Genomic DNA, 6,520 nt, shown 5'->3' on the forward strand with positions numbered 1-6,520 from the left:
AGAAGGCAGGCTGGCAGAGCCGCACAGCACAGCAGAGCACAGAGAACCAAGCCGGAGAAAAATAAGAAGACTGTGTATTTCCCAGCAGCCTCTGACACCCTCAGGCAGAGAAGGAGGCCAAGCCACTTCTTCTGCCAGCGAACACCTCTGGCCTGTTGCTTAGCGGGGAGACAAATGTGAGTACCGCAGAGCTGCCCTCAAGCAACAGCCTGCACCCCCACTCCTCCTTCATGAAATGCCTTCTGCCTCCCAGCAATTCCGAGCCCAGAAACAATACTCATACAGGCACTGGAATCTTAGGCGGCACAAAGAGAGAGCCTCTTAAGTATATGATTAAGACCAAAATGAGAGGAGGGCTTGCTTGCTAACCTCCCCAAAATGCACAGGAGGGCCCTAGTTTGAGACACTCCCTCCTCCCCCCCCCCCCCCCCCCCCGTGTAAATAAAGCACAGAATTCAAGACCCTTCACCTGCCACCTCACTTGCCAGGGGGCATTTGCTCAATGTTCTGGAATGCAGGAACCTCCTTGGGATGCTGTTTTCTGTGCCTGAAGTCCCCTTCCCCAGAGCCTGCCCCTTTCCCTGGGGGTTGGTGAACCCTCCTCTCTGTCTCTGCCCCATGCCCACTGCCCCAAGCCCAGGGTCAGGCACAGGCCTGGATGGCAGCCTGTGACATGCCTGCTGAGTTGGGTAGGGGTCAGGGGTGAGTGGGGACGGCAGCACGGGCGTGACAGTGCTTGTGTGCATGCTTGGCCTGTATTTGCCAGGGTGTGACTGGCTTATTCCCAGGGCCTGCGCCAGCTGCCCTCCTTTGTTAGACAAGCGGGTGGCCCAGAGCCATCCTCCCTGCTGAGGACCAACCAGGCTTGTCTCTGTATCACCTGGCTGAGGCAAGGGGCCAGGAGAGGAACCAGGACACGGCTTTCCTTCCCTGGGGCCCAGCTGGGGTAAAAGTCAAGAGTAATTTCCTTCCTTGTCCTTCTTTTTTTCAACAAACTCCAAATCTGTGATGTCTGCCATACATACATACATAAGCAAAACAATCCCTGCCCCCAGGAGCCTAGGGCCGAAAGATAAAGGCATGAAGAGGGCAGGAGGGAGAGATTCCAAAAGTAAAGGGGGCCCCAGAGACAGCCCCAGTGCTAGGAGGGGCAGGGGACGGAGCTGTGGCCCTGAGCTCTTGCAGGACCACCTGGAGGGGGCAGTCTCAGCAGCCAGCTGGCAGGTGGTGCAACATGAGCCAGAACTCTGTTGGGCGCCCTGACTGCGTGCACTGGTGAGGGGTTCTGAGGAGGGGAGCTCATGCGCAAAGTCTGTGCAAATCATTAAGGCCCAGGGGTGGGCATGGGAGGAACACTGGGCTACCAGCCCCCTTGTCACCTGCCTCAACCAGACTGGGCACACTTGGCCCATGGCCGGGTCCTCGGGGCTCCGGGAATGACGCTGCTCGTCGGCTGGCAGCCGCGGAGGCCGGCATAACGGTGCCATGCCGGTGCCGCCAGCCTACATCTGCCAGGGGCCCGAGGCTGCCAGCAACAATGGCAGTCTTCCTGCATCTCCGTCTTTTTACCTCCCGGCAACCTGTTGTCATTAATCCCCCTTTACAGGTGGGGGTTGCAGCAAAAGAACCAAGTGAGTTGTTGGAAGTCCCTCAGTGGGGTTCACACTCGGGAGTCTATGGAGCCTGGCCCCTAACTGCAACAGAAACCCTGCCCACCCATCATTGGCCACCAGCCTGGGGATTCAGTCCCTCTTGGCTTCCCTTCTTTCATTTCTGTGCTCATCACCCTGGTCCAGCCCCTCACCTCCGAGTTCCTGTGCCTTGTCTCGTGGCATACCCTTTTGCCCCTCAGACCTCTTTGATCCAAGCTCTGCTGAAACTGTCACACCTTTGGGTCTAGCACACGGTCTTCCATGTGCTAGACCCCAAATAAAAAATACTTATTTTCCTCTAGTTTATCAGTTTTGACTCATAAGCTCAACTAATGCATATGTGTACAACTGCATTTTTCTAGATCGTGTGGACAAAATACTTTAGAGTCCTGCTTGACTTCAGGAGGTAGGAGTAATGCAAAAAAATAGCAATCCTTAAGAACGGAAACTGCATCGTTACAAAGTATTGCCTTCATCTTTAAAAACTTGTCCGTAAATGGAGAATTTTCTTTCTTTATTCCTAAGCAACTGCGGGGAAGAATATGGTGTCAATTTTCCAGATCCTTTTCTACATATGTGACATTTTTCTCTTTAAAAAACGTGGTAAGGGGCACCTGGGTGGCTCAGTTGGTTAGGCGTCCGACTTTGGCTCAGGTCATGATCTCATGGTTTGTGAGTTTGAGACCCGCATTGCGCTCTGTGCTGACAGCTCAGAGCCTGGAGCCTGCTTTGGATTCTGTGTCTCCTTCTCTCTCTGCCCCTCCCCAACTTGTGCTCTGTCTATGACTCTCAATAAATAAATAAATGTAAAAAAAATGTGGTGAAATATACATGACCTACAATTTATCATTCTACCCCAATTCTTAGGTCTAGGGTTCTATGACATCAAGTACATTCACACTGTTGTGCAACCACTTTTTACAGGTATTACTTTCTCTGTACTGAAGTCAGGAAGCCCACCCCTGTCTTCTTGGGTGTTATCATGGCCCTTTGTGCAGGGAACCTGGCAAGTGTGACGGCAGAAGCAAGATGCTGGCTGCCTTCTGCCACTGCCAGTGGGTGGTGTAGGCTGAGATAAGCAGCCTGAGGACTGGCACCTTCAAAGAGGAAGTTAAAACATTCTTCGGAGAACAGGGATCAGCAGAGAAAGGTTTTTAAAGACAGGGTTGGCCTCAGGCAGTATCTCAAAAGGAATTCTACAAATGAACTTGTATAGAGGTTTACAACTTTCAAAGTGGTCTTCACATTGGTATTTGTTTTGATACCTCTTGCACAACTAGGCTGAGAAGTACATGCTGTCAGGCCACACTGTGAATGAAGAAATAGGCTTGGGGAGGGTAACAACCCACCTAAGGTCACACATGAGGAAATGGCAAAGCCGGACTCACATGAGGTCTTCTGATGCCTTTTGTCACTTTCAGCTCAGTTGTAGGAAGAAAAGAGTGAGATTTGACAACAGGCCAGATATGGGCATAAAGGGCAGAAGTGAGCTAGAGATGACTGACCTCAGAGTGTTGGCCCTACATTCTATCTCCCATGGTGGGAGTACAGCTTGGCCGACAGAACTTGTCCCAGGAAATACCATAAGGACCTGTGTTCCGCTGGATGGAAGGCTGTGGGGGAGGAGTCCATCACCATCAACCGGTCCTCACTATGTGTTAGGTCCTGCATTAAAATCTCTACAATCAGGTGTCATCTCTCCCTATTGCACAGAGGTTGGGAAGCTTGGGTGAGGTCACACAGCTACCAGTGGTGGTGGAGTCCATCACCTCCCTGCCTGAGATTTAGATTTCACACATCTGGGGCTAAAGTTGCAGCAGCCCAAGGATTCCCTTTTATTAAAACACTCACTTTAAATACACTTGGAAGAGGGCCATGGGTGGAGGCAGGCCTTGGGGTAGGGGCACGTGGGCAGAGGTGTGGTCTGGCAAAGGTGCAGGGACTGGTGGGGTAGGGGTCAGGGCAGTGGGTCCAGGCCAGATGCTCCTAGGAATGGGAGCTCCGTCCGGGCAAATGGGGGGCACGTCACCCCTCAGCATCCATTCCGCTTCACCGCCCCCAGTTCCCACCTGGCCTTCGGTTCGGCCACACCCCCGTCGGCCCAATGGCCCCCCAATTCTACATCCTCGTCTCCCCTGCCCTCCAATTCCCTGCCTCGAGTTCCTCAGGCCCCCAAGTGTTCCCTCCGCTCTTCAGCTTCCCTACTCGGCCCCTGAACCCCTTGGGTCTTCCCATCTCGGCCTCCCTGCCTCCCCAGCCCCCTATTCCGCACCCTCTGGTTCCTCAGCGCCTCGTTTCACCCCTATATGCCTCAGGTCCCCACCTGAGCCTCACACCAGTGCGGTCAGCCCTCCGGTCCCACGCCCCCCTCCCCCCCCCCCCCCCCCCCCCCCCCCCGGGCTCCTCATTCCCCAGACCCCAAGGGCCTCACCTGCTACTCCGCCACTCCGGACCCCGCGAGCCGCTCCTGGCCGGCCCCGCCCACTTCCCGTCCCCCGCCGCCGCGGGCTCCGCGCAGGCGCAGTCGGACGGCGGGCGGGTGGGGTCAGGCCTCTGCTGCCCCCTGGTGGCCTCGCGGCCCTTTCATTACAAGTGGTGAAGAGCAGCGCCGCAACCAAAGGGTCGTGCGGCCACGCAGCGCCGCCGCCCCCCCCCCCCCCCCCCCCCCCCCCCGCCCATCCTGGATTCTGGAGCAAAAACGCTCACCAGCGAATTGTTTCACTTCTCGAGCCTTGGGTTGCTGGGTAGACGGGGGAAAGCAACACCTACGTAACAGCGCCCAGACTTTAAGCAGCACGTGTTGTCTGCGGCTGGTGAGTGGCAGAGCAGGGTCCGAGACTGCCCCGGGGTCCGCGGACCACCAGGCCAGGGGCACAGTGCCTGGGGCCCAGCATACTTTTAGCGGTTGTGTTAGTTTCTTATTGCTACTGTGACAATTACCACAAACTTAACACAAATTTATTTATTTATGATTCTGGAGATCAGAAGTCCGCAGAGCTCTCAATGGGCCTTAAGTTCCTAGTGTCAGCAGCATGCGTGCCTGAATTTCTGGGTGCTCTGGGGGGAATCCGTTCCTTAGCCTTACCGATTCTAAAGACTGCCCATTCCTTGGCTGGCAGCCTCTTCCATCTTCAAAGCCAGGAACATTAGGACAAGTCCTCACGCTGCCACCTCTCCGACTGCCTCCTCTGATTCCGTTCCATTTTTAAAGACCCTGTGATGACTTTGGGCTGCCCAGATGATACATGGGTAATCTCTCTATTTTTTTTTTTAATTAAAAAAAATTTTTTTTTCAACGTTTATTTATTTTTTTGGGGACAGAGAGAGACAGAGCATGAACGGAGGAGGGGCAGAGAGAGAGGGAGACACAGAATCGGAAACAGGCTCCAGTCTCTGAGCCATCAGCCCAGAGCCTGACGCGGGGCTCGAACTCACGGACCGCGAGATCGTGACCTGGCTGAAGTCGGACGCTTAACCGACTGCGCCACCCAGGCGCCCCCCCCAAAATTTTTTTTAATGTGTATTCATTTCTTGAGAGATACAGACAGAGCACGAATGGGGGAGGGGCAGAGAGAGAGGGAGACACAGAATCCGAAGCAGGCTCCGGGTTCTGAGCTGTCAGCACAGAGCCCGACACAGGGCTTGAACTTGAGAACTGGGAGATACCTGAACCGAAGTCTGATGCTTAGCCACCCAGGCGCCCCTCCCTATTTTAAAGTTAGATGACGTGAAACCTTCATTCTGTCTGCAACCCTGATTCTCCTTTGCCATGTACTCTAACATCACAGATTCCAGGTATGAAAAGAAAACATGGACATCTTTGGGGGTGGGGCGTTTTTCTGCTACCAAGAGAGGCCCATGAAAATGTTTTCTTTTAAAGCTAGAATAAGTGAACTTTTAGATCAAATAAAATGTTTTAATATATGATATTAATATATTCATCTTTATATCAATGCATTTGTAAAGTATAATTTAAAAAATTTAATGGGGGCGCCTGGGTTGCTCAGTCGGTTAAGGGTCCGACTTCAGCTCAGGTCACAATCTCACGGTCCGTGAGTTTGAGCCCCGCGTCGGGCTCTGGGCTGAGGGCTCAGAGCCTGGAGCCTGCTTCCAATTCTGTGTCTCCCTCTCTCTCTGCCCCTCCCCCGTTCATGCTGTCTCTCTCTGTCTCAAAAATAAATAAACATTAAAAAAAATTTAATGGAGCAAGGACTCTCAAAAGTCATACTGCAGCCCCACCTCCTTGACTTCCTGGTCCACATACGGGCCTGTATCCTTCCCAGGAATTAGGGTCTCTGGGATGCTTCACTAACAGGAGGGGTTCAGTGAAGCAAGGAACCTTGGAGAACTAGCAGTTGGCTGACATGAAAGGAAGCCATATTGGGTGGGGGTGAGTCTGAAAGGCAGGGTGTATTTAGGTGGAGAAAGCAGGGTGGGAGAGGGGTGCTGGCTCATCCCATTCTCCTGCTTAGACCCTCCTAGATCCTATAACCCCCTGTTAGTGTGGTGACCCCAAGAAAGCTTGAGGTTACTTTTATAACTTAAGACCTTAGACATGTTCCTTAGCTCAGCTGAGCCTGTTTCCTTACCAGAAAAGTGGGGACTACAGCAATATAGCAACCACACGATCTGATGGGGTCATTGTGAGTTGTGAAACCCTGAATCGGTGTTTCTCATAGTGTCCAGACCACTGACATCAGAATGACCATGGGGGGAATTTTGAGAACCATGGCACAGGTGAAGTGGTGCATGGGACAGGACCTCCTGCACTGTGAAGTGGGGTGCCTGTGAAAGCTGGTTTACCTGCAATCCTCTTCAGCTGGGGCCCATGTTAGACTCTTTGGAGCACTAATTCTATTCAAGGTCAG

General features: G+C 53.2%; 1 protein-coding gene across 1 annotated transcript in view; it reads right to left on the reverse strand.

Annotated features, from left to right (window-relative positions):
- PPM1F (protein phosphatase, Mg2+/Mn2+ dependent 1F) overlaps positions 1 to 4,189 on the reverse strand; it is a 29,924-nt gene extending 25,735 nt beyond the window's left edge. The window contains exon 1 of the mRNA XM_043558227.1: positions 4,084 to 4,189. The gene's annotated coding sequence lies outside the window, so the exon portion shown is untranslated. The remainder of the gene's footprint in view (positions 1 to 4,083) is intronic.
- Between the last annotated feature and the right edge of the window lie 2,331 nt (positions 4,190 to 6,520).

This window comes from Prionailurus bengalensis, chromosome D3 (genome assembly GCF_016509475.1).
Source record: "Prionailurus bengalensis isolate Pbe53 chromosome D3, Fcat_Pben_1.1_paternal_pri, whole genome shotgun sequence".
Taxonomy (NCBI): domain Eukaryota; kingdom Metazoa; phylum Chordata; class Mammalia; order Carnivora; family Felidae; genus Prionailurus; species Prionailurus bengalensis.